Source organism: Pipistrellus kuhlii, unplaced genomic scaffold, assembly GCF_014108245.1.
Source record: "Pipistrellus kuhlii isolate mPipKuh1 unplaced genomic scaffold, mPipKuh1.p scaffold_m20_p_86, whole genome shotgun sequence".
Classification (NCBI taxonomy): domain Eukaryota; kingdom Metazoa; phylum Chordata; class Mammalia; order Chiroptera; family Vespertilionidae; genus Pipistrellus; species Pipistrellus kuhlii.
The window spans coordinates 96,449-114,424 of NW_023425591.1; the positions used below are offsets into that span (position 1 = coordinate 96,449).

At 49.3% G+C, this 17,976-nt stretch overlaps 1 protein-coding gene across 1 annotated transcript in view; it reads left to right on the forward strand.

The window, feature by feature from the left end:
- Positions 1-17,976, forward strand: part of DPP6 (dipeptidyl peptidase like 6) — a 223,780-nt gene that overhangs the window by 78,172 nt on the left and 127,632 nt on the right. The window lies entirely within an intron of this gene.

The window sequence follows — 17,976 nt, forward strand, 5'->3', positions numbered from 1 at the left end:
CAGATTTGCTCTGTCATCTTCCTTTTTGATATTCTGCAATGCCAAACGGATTCTCCTATAAAGTTCTCAGGGTGAGACGGAGGGGACATCTGAGTGAAAATGGTTGGGTATTTCTGCTGCTGTTTGAAGCCATGTTTTTCAATCAGAACCATGAAGGGTTAGGATCAGAGAGTGAGACGGCCCTGGGGGTCATTGTGCAGCCGCAGCCACTGGCCACCGTTCCTCAGGGAAAGGCCCGGAAGGACAGTGTCAAAGGGGAAGCACGGTCTTCAGCGGCTCAGGGAGTCCGTGGCAGCAATAATGTCCATTATTTGAAGTCCTAATCATGGACGTACAGAGAACACCACGGGCCTGCAGAACCAGGCAGGGGCGGGCAGGGCGGGGCAGAATGAGGGCCCACTGGGTAAACCACCATTTCCCCTTTTCCGTTCCAGCACCCGCCTTTCCACAGAAAGGGAGCCCATTGCTGGCTTTAGGCCTCTGGTCATGTTAAAGCTGTGAAACCACAGCCACACCCAGGTTCCCACTGCAACACCCAGGTCCCCACGGCCACGCCCAGGTCCCCACGGCCACACCCAGGTCCCCACGGCCACACCCAGGTCCCCACAGCCACGCCCAGGTTTCCACAGCCACGCCCAGGTTCCCACGGCAACACCCAGGTCCCCACGGCAACACCCAGATCCCCACGGCCACGCCCAGGTCCCCACGGCCACGCCCAGGTCCCCACGGCCACGCCCAGGTCCCCACGGCAACACCCAGATCCCCACGGCCACACCCAGGTCCCCACGGCCACGCCCAGGTCCCCACGGCCACACCCAGGTCCCCACGGACACGCCCAGGTCCCCACGGCCACACCCAGGTCCCCACGGACACGCCCAGGTCCCCACGGCAACACCCAGGTCCCCACGGCCACGCCCAGGTCCCCACGGCCACGCCCAGGTCCCCACGGCCACGCCCAGGTCCCCACGGCCACGCCCAGGTCCCCACGGCAACACCCAGATCCCCACGGCCACACCCAGGTCCCCACGGCCACGCCCAGGTCCCCACGGCCACACCCAGGTCCCCACGGCCACGCCCAGGTCCCCACGGCCACACCCAGGTCCCCACGGCCACGCCCAGGTCCCCACGGCCACGCCCAGGTCCCCATGGGATGAGGCCTCCTGTGGCGTTAGTGTCTGAATGGAGGACCCAGCAGGTGGGCACATGGAGTGTGTGTGGAGGGGACCAGGGCACCAGGTTTCCAGTGTCGGAAGGAGAACCAGGCTCTTTACTTGTAACTCCTGGCGTTTTAAAAGCTTACACACACCTTTACAAGGATCCCTGGTGTCCGGGTCTTGCTGCTCTCCTGGGAGGATCTGACGATGCAGAAGGAGCTCTGACATTGGGACTCAAACTCGGTTTTCACTGGCCGTCACGGATCGTACGCAGAATGTGCCTGTAGTTTCCGACCTCAGACTCCCTCCTTCTCCCCACACTGTCGTCTGTGCAGCTCCGGACCCCCACAGTGACCGTGCCTCATTCCCCCGAGAGGAGGGGCGCAGAGAGCAGGCTTCGCAGATTAAAAGGCAGCAGGCTGCTTCCTGCTAGCACCAGTTTATGGACAGGGTGCTGGGGTCAGAGGGCGAAGGCCCTGCCTGTGCTGCGTGGCGCAGGGGCAGCGCTAGGCCTCCTGTGGGCTCCGCCCGGCTCTCGGAAGCCTCCGGAGGCTCTGAGCACCTGTGAGTCCGGTGGGAAGTCTGACCGAAGAGCAAGGGCGCCAACTGCGTGGCGGGCGAGTCCTCTGAGTGGGGAGAGGCCGGTGTGTGAGGACAAGCCGGCGCCCTGGGTCTTCTCCCTCTCAGGAGCCCCAGCCGCCCATGGGGTGCCCTTAGCCACGCTGTGCGCACTGTCCCCCCTCTTCCCTCCCCTCGCTGCTGGTCTCATGGAGCCTGGCATCCCGGTCCCGCCGAAGGGGAGCGTGGGCTGTGACTTCTCACCAGATCTTACCTACCGATCCTCCTGCGTTAACTTCCGGCCCCATCTCGGACTCTCCCAGGAGGGAACATGCTCCCTCCACCAGTACCCGCCCTAATGGAGTCGTGACCCGCAGAGAAGCCGGAGCAATGACGTGGCGATGGCTGTTCTGGGGACCTCAGTGCGTTTTGCTTTTGGTTTCAGTGCAGCAGCTTGCTGGGAGCATCACCATAAGCCCATGCCAGCTGCTTGGGGCGGTCAGTTCTGAGCAGGAATTCCAGGAGCACATGGCACAGACCATCCCCGGCCTGGCCTATGGTGTCGGGGTTTGCAGAGTGACCAGGAATTTGTCCCAGAAGTCATTTTTTTATTGGCTATTCTGTTTACCCTATTTTATTTTATTTTATTTTATTTTATTTTATTTTATTTTCCCCCACCACCATTTATTCCCCTGTTACAGAAGACCAGGAAAAAACTAAGCCATGCTTAGAGAAGGAGTTACATTTTATTAAGTGCAGGGCCAGAGAAAAAAGTGCCTTTCAAATTCTGGGCCTGCCCCCCACGGGGAGGAAAGCTTTTTATTTATACTTCTCCTGGCTCCTTTGTCTCCCCAATTTGGAAAGAGACTTCTGGGAAAGAAGGCATGCATGCTGGGAAGGGGCCATGAGACCATATCTCAAGGCCTGGCCTGCAGTCAGCACTGACAACTGTCTGGGGCACAGTCCACTTCCTCTCTGGAGTGGGAGTATCTTATTTTCCTTATTATTTGAGCAAGCAAGCATTTACAAAAGCCAAAATAGCAGGGTTAAAATTTCAAATAGCAGTTTTTATATATGCCCTCTTCCGCCTCTACGCACTCTGATCACTGAGCAGCGCCATCCAGGGCTGTATCTTCATTTTTAATGATATGCCTATTTTTTTTTTTAAGAGAGTTCTTTCTTGTGACAAATGCTGGAAAACTTCACTTTCCAGAAGGTAGCGCCCTGTATCCGGCTCACTCTCGGCCCTGACTGGTCCAGGTGACTGCTCCATCATCCTCTTTTTAAAATTGCTTTTATTTTTCAATTACAGTTGGCATGCAATATCATGTTAGCTTCAGGAACCCAGCATAGTGGTTAGACAATCATATGGTGTTCTCTGTGACTCCTCCCTGTCACCAAGCCCCTCCTGGCACCAGCAGTGACCTCAGGAGGGTGGCTGTCCCCTGGGCTGGCCTTCCATCCCGGACTGTCCTGTAACCACTGCACTGCGCTGCTCACCCGCACCTCCCCCGCCCGCCCTCCCATCTGGAGAAAAGAATGTGGCTCTTGCTTTAGCATCTGAAGTGACCCTTTCTCAGCCAAGAGCTTTTGTCCAGCTCCCACCACAAAACTCCCCGTGAAGGCACATGGCAATCCACAGCCACGCCGCGTCCGATCAGATCACAGGTTTTGTGAAACTGTCCCGAATGTGTTGTGAAGAAGTTCCACAAACGTGCGCTTTTCTGATCAGGGGAAAAGAGGCGTCTGACTGCATACACTCGCTTGGTTCATACTTCTGTCCAGAGGAGAACTGGGCTTAAAAGCCAGTGCCCCGGGCATGTGGGTCAATCACGTGAATGGTAAAGTATTGGTGTTTATCCATCACCCCTGCTTACTAACATGGATGAATTCAGAACTGTGTCCTGGTAGCTATTATTTTTCATAGTTTTGCTGGTAAAAGCCTCAACAGTGCTTGGAGGAGTGCATGAAACAGTGCCCTCCGGTGGCCAAGGGTACGCATGACAATCACAGAAACAGGGCTATGTTTAGTCTGGAGGATTGACAGAAGGCCAGCCCCTGAGAAGATGTATGCCCTGTGCCACGTGTATGCTGTGTGGAGACAGATGTGTTTGGGATTTCGAGCTGGTGTGTGATTTCTGGATCGCTGGCCTATTAATATGCTTATTAATATATAATGTTACCTTGAGTGTAAATTTAGCTGCCTCACATTTATAACATTAGCGGTGTGACATATGATCATCTGAGCAAGAACACTGCTTTCTGCCCAAGCAAGAGCCTCCCTAATGATGTTTTAATGCAGTGAGGTGTGGTGCGGAGGGGATATGAGTCCAGGAGTTGATATGTCAAAGGATCAACGTATGGGACCTAATTTTTATGAAATATGATTCTAGTCTCATCCTTCTCCTTTTCGTCCAACAGATCATTACAGCTGCGGACCTCAGTTCCACATTCCTGAAAATTAAAATTAAAACATCGCCTCTAAAAATAGCCATTCTTAACTAAAAATACCTAAGTGTATCTTTAAATTTTCAGGTAGCTTTAGGTTTAAAAGACAAAACCATAAATGGGAAATACGCAGCATTAATTTTTGTTTACTGTGGGACTCTTAAAATTAGATGGGTTTTGCTCTGGCCGGGTGGCTCAGTGGGTTGGAGTGTGGTCCGTACAACAGAAGGTGGCCGTTCCATTCCATCCTAGGCAGATACCTAGGGTGCCAGTTTGATCCCCAACTGATATTCTCATTCTCTCTCTCTCTCTCTCTCTCTCTCTCTCTCTCTCTCTCTCTCAATAAAAATAAAATAAAATTAGATGATGTTTTTAAAACCTGTAGTTTATGTGTTTAACCCCTCCATCACGCATGACCTGGGACATGGGACGTGCAGTCCAAGTTACCATATTGAAAGAGACTGTTCTTTGGGAAACTAGGGGCCATGGAGGGACCATGGATGTGAACTAAGAACGGTTGCATTTTGTCGTTGAAGAGTTAGAACCAGAAGACTCTCCTTGCTGACCAGGAACTCGGGTGTATATTTTTCCACTATGTTCTGCGTTGTAGCATCTGAAAAGTCTCAAGAGACTTTAGTTCACAGTTTCCCTACAGTCTCACCCGGCGGTACATTCATCCAACTGACCAGCCAGCACTGGTGTGCACTGTGAACCGAAGGCGGTGCGTGACTGGGCTTCCCTCGTTCTAACGCCCCTCCTGCTCCAGGTCCCGTCCAGGAGCCCCGGACACTCGGCTGCCAGCTCTCCTCGGCTCCTCTTGCTCTGACAACCTCGCAGGCCTTCCTGGGTTTGGTGACCTTCACAGGAATCGAACTCCAGTGTTCTGAGGAATGTTGGTCAGGTCTCTTGTGCATGTTCTTAGATTGCAGCTTTTCTGACTTGTTCAGCTGGGCTTCTAGGGTTTGGGGAAGAAACACACAGGAGGGAAGCACCATTCTAGGCACGGCATCTGGTGCCCTTGACCCTGTGCTGAGGTCATTGGCCAGGCGTCTCTACCAGGTGTCTCTCCCCACGTTTTCATCCTGTGCTTTTGGAAGGAAGTCCATGCAGAGCCTGCCCTGGAGGAGGGAGGGGTGTGCCGTACCTGCCTGCTCAGGTATGGCTGATTCAGAATTCTTCTGCCAGGCAGTGTGTTGTTCATCATTTATGTGCGGATGTATTTACTTAGGTCACTATGGACTTGTATGCATGTGTTTTATCCTTTGTGCAATAATTCAGTACAGCGTTTTCTCTCAAACGCTCCAGCTTTGTACATTGGACGCTTTTCTGGCTGAGCCCATGCTCTCAGGCATGCCTGCGTCATCGGGGCTTTTACTTTATCTCACCCTCTGTTTCCTCCCCTCCTCTCTCCCTTTCTCCTTCTCTCCCTCTCCCCTCCCCCCCTCCCTCTCAATCCTCACCCCAGGATATATATTTTCCTCCATTGATTTGTAGACAGAGTGGAAAGGGAGGGTGGGGGGAGAGAGAGACAGAGACATCAATGTGAGAGAGACACAGTGATCAGTAGCCTCCTGCACACACCCTGACCCGGGCCCGGGATCAGGCCTACAACTCTTGACTGGGAATCGAACCGGGAATCAGATTCGACCCTGCAACCACTGAGCAAACTGGCTAGGGCTGTTTGTTTCTTTTTCTGCTACTGCCAGATCCTCTGGGCTCATCTTGTATCGTCTTCCCCGGCCTACACCAGCCATTTCTCCGAGGAGCCCTGGTTCCTTCTGTTTGGCATGGAAGCCAAGTCTGCACCTGCTGGTACGAGGCCATCATTGCTTCTGGGCTGTGCTCACAGCTGACAGAGAGAGGAAGTGTGTGTGTGTGTAGTGTGTGTGTGTACACACGTGTGCACGATGTCTCTATATCAAGCTCTATCTGTGTATTAAGCTAAACATAAATTCATATTGATGTTTCTACATGGAACATCCTAGTGCCACATGTCATATATACATACCATACCTTCCGGCGTATAAGACGACCCCCCTAATTTTACAGTTAAAACATAGGTTTAGGCCTATATTCGCTGTATAAGACTACCCCCCACTTCCGAGGCAACACCAGTTCTTTTTTTAATAGACCGCCTCTCTGACTCTGGCCAATCTGAGCAGGCTTTTTTTCGTTTCAAAAGTCGTCTTATACGCCGGAAAATACGGTAATAGTCAACATGTGGAAACAACTAAAATGTTCACCAACATAAAATAGGTAGGGAAACGTGGTGCACACACACAATGGGGTGTGGCACTCAACATGTGCACACCAGGGGATGATGCTGAAAGCACGACGCCAAGGGAAGTAAGTCAGACACAAAGGACAGATGTGCACTACACTGATGGATCCCTGCGTTCAACCAACCTTGTATTTTGAGGATAAATTCCCCTTTGTCCTGGTATATAAGTCTCTCTAAGTTGTTGCATTTGATTGGCTAATATTTTGTTGAGGATTTTTGCATCTATATCCATATGAGAATCTGTCTGTGGTTTCCTTGGCTGTCTGTGGCTCTGTGCGTCAAGATGCTGCTGGCCTCATGGAATGAGCACAGAGAGCTCCCTTTTCTTACTCTGTATCCTTATTTCTTCAGAGATGACGTCTGCTTTCTCTCTCCCACCCCTTGTCTCAGGGCCTGGAATGTGCCTGCTGAGACGCTTGTCCCACGGGGTCTTTGAAACTCCATTGTTCTTCCTTCCTTTTGCCGTCCTCCCTCAGACCGGAGATCTCCGTCATCACCATGTTCACGGCTCCTGAGGACCAGACGCGATCTTCGCACTCGAGTGACTTTTTCATTTCCCTTGTCTTTCAATTCCTGAATTTGTTTGGCTCATTGTAGAGCCTTTTGATTTCTTTACTGATATTTCCTATTCAGTAACTCAGAGTTCTCATATTTTAGTTCTTTAGACATGGTGTGTTTTAGTTCTTTGAACATATTAATAACTAATTTATTGTATTTATTTAATTTATTGGGGTGGCATGGATTAATAGAAGTATATAGGTTGCGAGTGTATGGTTCTATATCATGTGTATATTGTATTATGTGTTCACTGCCCCAAGACAAGTCTCCTTTCATCACCATTTATCCTTCTACCTCCTCCACCCTTGCCCCCTGGTAACCACCTTGCTATTATCTATGCCTATGAGTTTGTTTGTTTGTTTGTTGCTTAATCCCTTCACCTTTTCACCCCAAACTCCCTTCTCTCTGGCAGCTGTTAGAGTCTGTTCTCTGTCTATGAATCTGTTTCTATTTGGTTCATTAGATCCCACATATGAGTCACAGCATGCAACACTCATCTTTCTCTCACTGGTTTGTTTCGCTTATATGATAGCTAATTGAAAGAGTTTTCTTCTAACACGTCTAATGTCCAAACTTCCTTGGGAATAGTTTTCACCTGTGTATGGACCAAGGCGGTAGTTCTTTGCGTTGCGAGATTTTTGTTAAATACCAGACACTTTCAATCATTCATGTGGCCGCTCTGGAAATCAGATCATCCTCTCCCTAGTCTGGCTGCTGGTTCTTGTTGTTGGTTGCTGTTCCCATGTTGAATGGCTTCCTGCTCTAATGCAATAAGGTCTGCGTGCTTTTTGTGGGAGGACAGACGCTGAAGCCTCTGCAGCTTGGCTTGGTGCCTGTATGATTGACAGAGAGTTCATGAACTGAGTCTGCCCACTTTGGCCAACAAGCTCTGTGTACATGCTAGTTCACAAATCCAACACTAAGCTGAGAGGTGAGGACCCTGCCATGGTCTTCCTTTCCTGCCTGCTTGCTGGGAGTCTCAGGTTAGCCAGGGGCCTTCTCACACATCTCCTAGACACACACCCGGCCTGTTCCAGCCCCAAAGTACCCGTATGTTCGAGTTCTAAGCCCTCGTGGACTTCTCGCTCCCTAGCCTTTCTTTTTCAGTTTTTTGGTCAACTTTTCATTTGCTGCAACTGTTATCCCTGGGCGGCTGCTGTTTAAAACAGTTGTCACAGATTGTTTTTTGACAAATGCCCCAGAGAAAAGGCTTTTGTGGTGAACAAGCTGTGCTTTGGGGAGTACAGGTTTCCAGGAAACTGTCAGACCGATGAAATAGTGGCAATTCTCTGGAAACCAGAGCTCTGGGAGACTCATAAAGCTGTTCTTCCCCTCCGGTGGCTTCTACACTGATGAATTTAATGGCTGCAGTGATCGCAAAGCTGTTGGCTTTCAATACTGCCAGGGAGCTGGGAGAGGAAGACGGGGAGATGACAAGTCAAAAGGACACACAGATCATTGACCTGACCAACATCCAGCCTTTTTTTATTTTTTATTTTTTAAATAAATGCACCTCATATTGTTGGAGGCCATTGGCTAATTGCCAAAGTTAGAAAAATGTTGATTTTGACCATTTGTGCAAGTTCTGGAAGTGGCTGTGTCTCCTCCCCTCGCATTCCGTGTGCAGTCCTTCTCTTTGTGCTCTAAGTGACCTGTTTCCCAACTCCGACACATGATACACAAAAGGAGGCTTGTCCCCTGTGCCTGTTGCTGAAGAATTTTCAGGAGACATTTAAGATGTTTACAATTTTCTAAGGTCCCAGGGGCAGGGTGTGTCTGTGGGGGTGAGGGTGGAGCACATTGAAACCCATATACCTGAAATTTTCAGTGTTCTTTAAACGTCCTATCTAATAAAAGAGTAATATGCAAATTAATCATCACTTCACTACACCCACAAGCTGCACTTACCAGCCAGTCAGGAGCAAGTATGCAAATTAACCCAACCAAGGTGGCTTCAGCCACGAGGGAGCAGGAGGCTTGGGTTTCCCCAGCAATGGAGGAAGCCAAGCTTTCCACACACCCTAGCAGGCCCAGGTCTCCATTCAAGGACACAGTTTCAATTATAGAAGAAAATAAATCCCAGATACCAGAGCCTCCACTTGGGTCACTGGGGCGTGTGGCCAGCCTGCAAACCACAGAACACTCACCCAGGCCATACCACACTCCAAGGGAACCCCCATCCTGATCTGGGACACCCTTCAGGGCAAACCAGCTGGCCCCCACCTGTATACATGGCCTCTATCCTATCTAATAAAAGAGTAATGTGCAAATTGGCTATTACTTCAACACACAAGATGGCTGCCCCTATGTGGACACAAAATGGCCACTACAAGATGGCCAGAAGGAGAGGGCAGTTGGGAGAGTCCAGGCCTGCAAGAGAGGGCAGTTGGGGGTGATCAAGCCTGCAGGGGAGGGCAGTTAGGGGTGACCAGACTGGCAGGGAGCAGTTAGGCATCAATCAGGCTGGCAGGGGAGTGGTTAGGGGGTAATCAGACTGGCAGGCAGAAGCAGTTAGGGGAAATCAGGAAGGGAGGCAGGTGAGCAGTTGGGAGCCAGCAGTCCTGGATTGTGAGAGGGATGTCCAACTGCCCGTTTAGGCCTGATCCCAGTAGGGATCCCTCGAAGGGTCCCATATTAGAGAGGGTGCAGGCTGGGCTGAGGGACACCATGCATGAATTTCATGCACCCGGCCTCTAGTTTTTTATAAAAATACAGTTTTCTGAAACAAAGTCTCATGACACATTGGCTCTGCAGTGTCAATGCTTTTGTGCCAGGCCCTCTCAATGCCGGGAGAAGGTCATCAGCGGTCCCTGTGTGGAAGGGTGGGCCTGTTCCCTCCTCAGTTCTTTCAGTCCCACAGGAAAGACTTCAAACAAGTGACACCAAATGACTGCATCATAGCAACACGAATGCATTAGAGAAGCAAAGTGAGCCCTAACCGGCGTGGCTCAGTGGATAGAGCATCGGTCTCTGGACTGTAAGGTCCCAGGTTCGATTCCAGTCAAGGGCATGTACCTTGGTTGCAGGCACATCCCCAGTGGGCGGTGTACAGGAGGCAGCTGATGGATGTTTCTCTCTCATTGATGTTTCTAGCTCTCTATCCCTCTCCCTTCCTCTCTGTAAAGAATCAATAAAATATATTATTAAAAAAAAAAAAAAAAAGAAGCAAAGTGAGCAAATCTATTGAATAAGCAAGTTTATCTAAATGCACCTGCCCTGTGAGGGGCAGACAGCCTCCCCACTGCTCTGGGGAGGGAGTGCGGTCCTGCCAAATGTCTTGGCACAGATTAACTCCCAAAGGCTCCCTCTCACTTCGCTGTGGCTTCCCAGAATGCCTGAGACGCACCTGGCAGTTTTGACTTGACACGCCCCGAGATTGCTGGCTTCTGGGGAGTGAAATGCTAGTAAAACTGCACCCCTCCTTATATCTTTTCAAAACAGCTGGCCTCATGGTGAGTGAGACAGGGTTTGAACACTCCCGCTCCTTTCCCCGCCCACAGCCTTAGTGTTCGGGCAGTTTTTGCTGTGTGTTCTCTGGCATTAAGATTCCCTCCTCTCCTCTTTCCCTCCTGCATCTTTAGTGAGGACAGGTATTTAGCCATTTGCTCTCAGGTTAGGGGAAGATCATGGCTGTTCTTTGCAAGCTGACTACATGCTCCCCAAACTGGTCCTGCTTAATTTTTTTGTCTCCATTTCCCTTTTCCACTTACTTAGGCATTTTCCTACTTCTCACTCTCCTGTAAGCCTGGAGAGGGAATGTTCTCTGTATAATACAACGTGCGCTGTCTTGTTTTCTTACTGCATCTGATTAATGTGATATTCAGTATTTAGCTAAATTCTTCCAAGTCACCTATTTAAAGGCAATTTCTTTTTCATTCTCTTCTGTTTGGGTTGCTAAAACATCTCACACCTGGTCACCTGCAACTTCTGAAAGAGAAAGTGTCTTCCTTTTGTCTCTTGAAACTAAGATCTTTACCTAGTGTAGAAGACCTGGGGTGTACCCCCCCCCCCATCTTGCTAGAGGAGGCCAGGTGTCCGTGTGGAGACCATCAGCATTTCCCTCTGTGCTCTCTGTTGGGGGGGGGGGCTAGTTAATGTGCACTCATACATGTCCATTTCCAATGGTAATTGATTAGCAGGGACTGGAACAACTTTCCCAGGGGATTCCTAGGCCTGGGCACTGGGTTTTCCAAAGTCCCCAGCAGACACAGAGAGTGGCTTCCAAGTGAACAAAACGTATTCTCTGATCTCCTAAGGCACTTCCTTCTTTGATGAGCATTCAGTGTATTAAGTGCCAGTGGCATGCCCTTCCTGATACAAAGCACTTTAGACGAGTGATGGAAGGCCTTTGGTTCTTACGAAATGATGGGGAAGTTTTTAAGAAATGAACTTGGCTCAGTGAGAGAATATTTAGAAAGTATAACAAAATGAAGAGGTTAAAAACCCACATGATACATCCAAGTGCAGAGTGACGTGTCCCATACAGTCACGCAGTCCTAGAGCCGCTGTAAGGGAGGGGATTCGGTGAGGCCCTAAGGGATGCATGCGTCCACATCAGCAGGGATGCTGGGGCGTCTGAGCCAAGACGCTGCAGTAGACACTCGTCAGCAGACAGGAACGGGGTGATGTCATGTCATCAGCAACCCACCCAACCAATCAATCTCACTGCAACCCCTGGCCTTCGCTCAATCGATGAGTCTACACAGGTCCCTCTGAAGCAGTCCCTGCTCTGACCGAGGGGCCCGTGATGGTTGTGGAGCAGTTCTTTATCATAAAAATCTAAAATTGACTCCTAGAATTTTCTTTTTTTTTTAAATTGATTTTTAGAGAGAGAGGAAGAAAGAGAGAGAAACATCAATGTGAGAGCAAAACATCGACCAATTGCCTCCTGACCACCCCCCTATTGGGCACGTGCCCTTTGGGGACATGGGACTGCACCCCACCAACTGTGCCACACTGGCCAGGGCTACCCCCAGAAGTCCCTATCCTTACACCCAATTACTTCTTTTGACGGAACTAAGAATCGATCTAATTCTTTTGTGTTAGGTCTTAAAATCTTGGAGAAAGTAGTTATTTTCGCCCACCACTATACAGTTCATTCAGAAGAGCCTCAGACTATAAATCTAAGAGTTTGTAGCTGATTTCTGTTATTTATCATCACCTAAGCTGCTACTCATAGAGAGCAAACCCTGCTGGCCTGATCTCCCCTAACTGTCCTTCTCTGCAGGCCTGATTCCCCCCAACTGCCCTCCCCTGCCAGCCTGGTCCCCCCGCAACGGCCCTCCCTTACATACCTGGTCCCCTCCAACTGCTCTCCCCTGCAGTCCTGGTCCCCCCCCCCCCCCGCCCAACTGCCCTCCCCTGCAGGCATCCACGACTACTCTCTCCTGCTGGCCATCTTGTGTCCACAAGGGGGCGGCCATCTTTGACCATATGGGGGCGGCCATCTTGTGTGTTGGAGTGACAGTCAGTTTCATATTACCTCTTTATTATATAGGATTGGTGTGGTGGGAGACCAATAACGATCTCAGGAAACCTCCTTCTCTCCTTCATGGCAGGGTCAGCACTCACTGACCAGGCTGAGGCTTCAGGGAGCAGGATGTGGGTCTGCCTGTCATCGGCTCTGATAATCCACTGAAAACACCACCCTGGGGAGCCTGCAGAGGGGTTTCCTACAGCCAGAGCCTGCCCAGTTCCACCAGGAGTCTCGGTCTGCCACACCCCACATAGCTCCGTGTGGGACAGATGCCTTTCTCGCTGTCATCCAGGAACGAGGGGCTGACTCAGACACGTGCTGCCCAGCCTTGTCCAGAAGAGCACACGAGAGGGGGTGCAGAGGTCCAGTCAGTGTGTACCTGGCCTGGCCTGTGTGGCTCGGTTGGTTGGTGCGTTGTTGGCTACACCAAAAGGTTGTGATTTTATTCCCGGTCAGTGCACATACCTGGTTGGGGGTTCCATTCCCACACCAGGGCACACGCACAGGTTGTGGGTGGATCCCTGGTCCTGGTTATGAGTGGAAGGCAACCAACTGATGTCTCATATCGATGTCTCTCCCCCTCCCTCCCTTCCTTTCTCTGAAATCAATAAAAAAATAAAACAAAAAACAATCACCTGAACCCATAGGTCTTTATTAAATTAGAAAGTACTCTTTTATGCTGATTTTACTGTAAGAACATGTGATTTGCAAAGCCATAACTTGGGTTTGAGGGAAAGCAGGGAAGAGGTTCAATGAAGACAGTCCTTCGCTTCGTCAGACCCTCTCTCCATTTGCCATAGCCTGCATCATGCCCATTTTCCCGTCCCAGGAATTCTTATTTTCAATTGTTCTAAAGTATCCTATCTAATAAAATAGTAATATGCAAATTGACCATCACTCCAAGGCTGCCCCCATGTAGACACAAGATAGCCAGCAGGGGAGGGCAGTTGGGAGGGACCAGGTCTGCAAGGGAGGGTAGTTGGGGGTGATGAAGCCTGCAGGGGAGGGCAGTTAGGGGTGACCAGGCCAGCAGAGGAGGGAAGTTGGGGGCAACTGGGCCTGTGGGGAAGGGCAATTGGGCGGGGGGGAGGGGGGGTACCCAGGCCTGCAGGGGAGGGCAGTTAGGCATCAATCAGACTGGCAGGGGAGTGGTTAAGGAGTAATCGGGCTGGCAGGCAGAAGTGGTTTGGGGCAATCAGCCAGGCAAGCAGGCAAGCTGTTGGGACCTAGCAGTCCTGGATTGTGAGAGGGATGTCCGACTGCCCATTTAGGCCCAATCCCACCTGGCCATAAAGCAAGCCGTGTTCCTGGGCTGAAGAAACTGCAGAAAGGCTAGTTGCTACATGACATCATCACCCAGAGCCCACAGCCACCATTTCCGGGCTGGGCTGGGCTGTGGGCCGCATTTTGCACCCCACAGCAAAATGGGGCTTGGCAGCATTGGTTGTGAATTGATGGGCTGTTGCTCTGGGGTGGTGGAAGGGCCTTGGGGGAAGCTGAGTGTTGCTTTGTGGGCGCCAGGTCCATGGTGCCATTCTCTGTAAATGGCCAGTGTGCATCATGGCAGCTCCTGCATTGAGCATCTGCCCCCTGGTGGTCAGTGCACATCATAATGACTAGTTGGAAGGTCAGACACTTAGCATATTAACCTTTTATATAGATAGATAGTTAGATAGATAGATAGATAGATAGATGATAGATAAATAGATAGATAGATAGATAGATAGATAGATAGATAGATAGATTCCACAGCATGATTTTCTATGTGATTGTTTTCTGCTTTTCCTGATGGTCAAATGTCCTTCTTTAATATCTATACAATGTTCTGGTTGGTTGTTGGTTCAGATGGAAACATTCTAAGACAAACAAAACTCCAAAACATGCAATAAGACTGTGCTCACCAGCCTGTGAAGGCACGGAGGCAGTGAAGAGCCACTAACAGGAGGAAAATGAATTAGAGCCCAGAGCCAGGATGGCACTAATGGTCTCCTCGGAGAGCTGCTCCCCGTGAACTGACTCAGAACAGCGTGGCTCTCAGGCCTGTGCACCGTGTAATGGGCTCTGTGGCAGGTCCTGGAGGAGGAAGGGCACCGGGCAAACCGGGAGGACAATGGCTGACTCACCGATGAGACCCTGCACATCGACTCAGCTCAGGGATAACGATTCACCCGCAACTAAGAGGAGAATGTAAGATGCATGGAACCCAAAAGTAACCACGAAATGGAGATATTTGTTGCTAAAGGTTTAACTAGATCGCAAAACAGAAGCGGGCGTCGTAGAAGTCAGATTGTCAACCTGCACGGCTGCTCTCCTGTGTGGCCGTCACGGTGGCACTTCGGTGTCGGTGATTTCAGCACCCAGGTGTTTGTTGTTGTCATGGCAACGTGTCTGGTTGTCCCTTGCCATCAAAATGTCATACCTAATTTTCCACTTTCACTCTCATGTTTTCTGGTCTTTATCACAATTTTTATTTTTCTCTTTTGAAATGTTCATTATGTGTTGGCTACATGGAAAGCCACCCACACGTCCCCTGACAGGGTCCCTCCCTTCAGAGCAGAGTGGCCACAGGCGGGGGTCACAGAGAGAACAACAAGGACAGGGGGTGGAGACCGTGTTGGTGCGGCCCAAGGTCATGGCCTGTCTGCCTTAGGCCCCTGAGCGGCGCCTCACGGGAGGGAGGCGCCCTGGTCAGTAACTGTGGGTGACCTGAGCTGGCAGGGCTGAGGCCCGCCCTCGGGGAGAGGCAATGCGGAGTGTCCGCCTCCCGTCTGGCCGCCCTGCAGGGGCCGCGGCACACGCCAGGCCCGGCTCCTGCAGTGTCCAGCTCAGAAGAGCCGTGGGAAACGGCTAGTGAGCGGACTGGATATAGAGCAAACCCAGAGCAGGTTTGGAGGTTTGGTGCATTGCTCGTAAGATCAGGTACTTTGGCAAGAGCAGGGTGTGCGCGTGCGCTCAGGTGGCGTTACCGTGTGGATCTAGCTGATGTGGCTGTTCTGTAGACTAAATGCGGTGCAGTGAGAGTGTTTGGGGAAGGAAAGCTTTCGTCATCCTGTGGTGTTGGCGGGAAGGAGGGGGGAAGCGTTTGCCTCCTGAGTGGCTGTCATTCCTGCTGAATGTCCGAGGAAGCACACGCCTAGCCCCAGCAGCCTGAGCAGGTGCAAACAGAAGTGGAGGAAACGAGGGTGATCAAATGTGGGCGCTTAGAAACCCATTCCTGTGGCTGTTCTGGCACTCCATCTGTACTTCTCAGTCCCATCACCCTTCCCACCCAACCCCCAACCTCCCTCCCATCGGGCCACCATCATTCAGTCCGTTTCTGTATCTAAATACTGCCATGAACCACGTGACCAAGCAAGGGCCCAGGCCTTATCTAAGGGGCTTATGGGCTTCCAGGTCACCCTTCCCTCCTCAGAGCTTTCTGCTGGCATCCAGAGTCCTGGCAGGTCTCTCAGACATGACATTCCAACAAAGTTTTGGTTAATAAAACTATAATTGGAAACTGACTTATGTCCTGTTACGAAGAAATCAGATTCTTATCAGATTCATGCAAACAAACACATTGCCATGAGAATGGTAATTACTAAAACTATAATTATTTTTAGTTCATTAGTCCTATAATCAAATTCTTTTCTCCTGATTTTTCTTGCCAGTATTTCTATAAATCCAGATACTCTACAGAGTTCTAATAATTTTTATCCAATTCGAGGGGATGATCTGAAAGTTTATTCTCAGAGATACGTAGCTTAAAATAAATCAGAGTCCTTTCCATGGATCCCTCAGAAGATGTAACATTTTTTAAATGTCTCCAAATGACAAGAAATTTAAAATTACACAGTTATTGATTTGATTATAATGCAAATGACATGGAATCTTGTCTTTCTGCAAAACACAATATTCCACAATATGATAACTTATAACAATTAGTTATAAATGAAAGCATATCAGAATCTATTTAATATGCATATATAAGTAGAATATAATTATCATTTCCTTATTTGACAGAGCTTCCTATATACCTTAAGTATAAAATTTTCTTTATTTAAGGAGAGAAAGCAAATCCTTGAGGCATTCCAGGGCCCATTGGAATGACCTAAAGCCAATTCTAGGTCAAGGAAAAGTTTCTTAAAATTCAAACCCTGGGAAGGTAGACAAATACATTAAACTAAAAGATTATATATTATTATTATTATTGTTATTATTATTAAATAGTATTAAGTAATCTAGCCATTTAAAGTAATCAACTTCCTGATTAATATAATTATTTTGATAACATATAAAACCTTTGCTTCCTAGATAAATATAGGAAAAGCCTTTTTTCCCCTTACTTTCAGAAATAGGCTTATTTTTCTAATGGAAAACATACTCACATTCTTAAGAAACATAGCCGAGATAGTGAATTCCTTAGCTGGGAAACAATCCCCTCAAACTTGGAAATCCCAGGCGGCTCCAATGACTTCCTGCGCAGTCACTTTCATTTCCTTGCTTTTCATTGTGGAGGGTTCTGCGGTGTTTCATTGCGTTCCTTGGTCCTCACACGGGGCACCGCTTTGCGGGGCTGACCTGCAGCCCGCGAGTGACACATGAATGATTCCTCTGACACACGTTTCTGTGAAAGAGGCTAAGGGGCTGCTTGGCTACAGGGACTAAACAGCCCCATTCTCATGCCTCCTTCGGCTTTTATTGTAACAACAGAACTAAACTTAACTATTAGATGCTACCAGCAGGGCAAGCATCCTGGCAAAGACACATGTGTCTGCAGTGTCCTTTAAGCAAGAACATGCCGAAGTAAAGCCCGGGGGCTCAGACTTGTTTGGAAAAGTCCAGGCAGGGGCGGGTGCCTTCAGCCAGAGTAACTTTGCGTACTTGGAAATTAAACAGCGTGTTTCTAAATAGCCATTGGGCCAAGCAGACATTACATGGGAAATCAGGAATAATTTAAACCTCACAGAAATGCCATTAAGCACATTAAAATTTGTGACGTGGCTAACACCATCCACAGAGAGAACTTCTTGCTTTAATAGTTTTATTAGAAAAGATGGAAGATGAAACCAAAGAGCTAAGCTTCCACCTCAACAAACTAGAAAAAGAGAGAAAATGAAAGTCCGGGCAGGTAGAAGGAAGGAATAAAAAAGGAAAAGAATGCAGTTCCGTAAAGTAGAATCGAGAGACCAGAACAGGCACTCCCACTGGCATCCATCCGCCTGCCCGGTGGTGTCCATAGGCCTTTTCCATCACACTGGCTCAAAGTTATACCTTCCCCCAGAAAGACAGTATTTTTTTTCTTTTTTCTATTTTACGTGCTAAACTTAACTATTAGATGCTATCAGATCCCTGAAGAAAATAATACAATATTTTCTATTTTATTTTATTGTTATTCTTCCATTACCATTGAGGATAAATGGTAATGGAAGAATAACAATAAAATAAAAGGGAAAAAACTAGCCTCTCACCACCAAGCCTATCAAAGTTCCCTTTAGTCACCGTGTTCACCAGCATGTCGG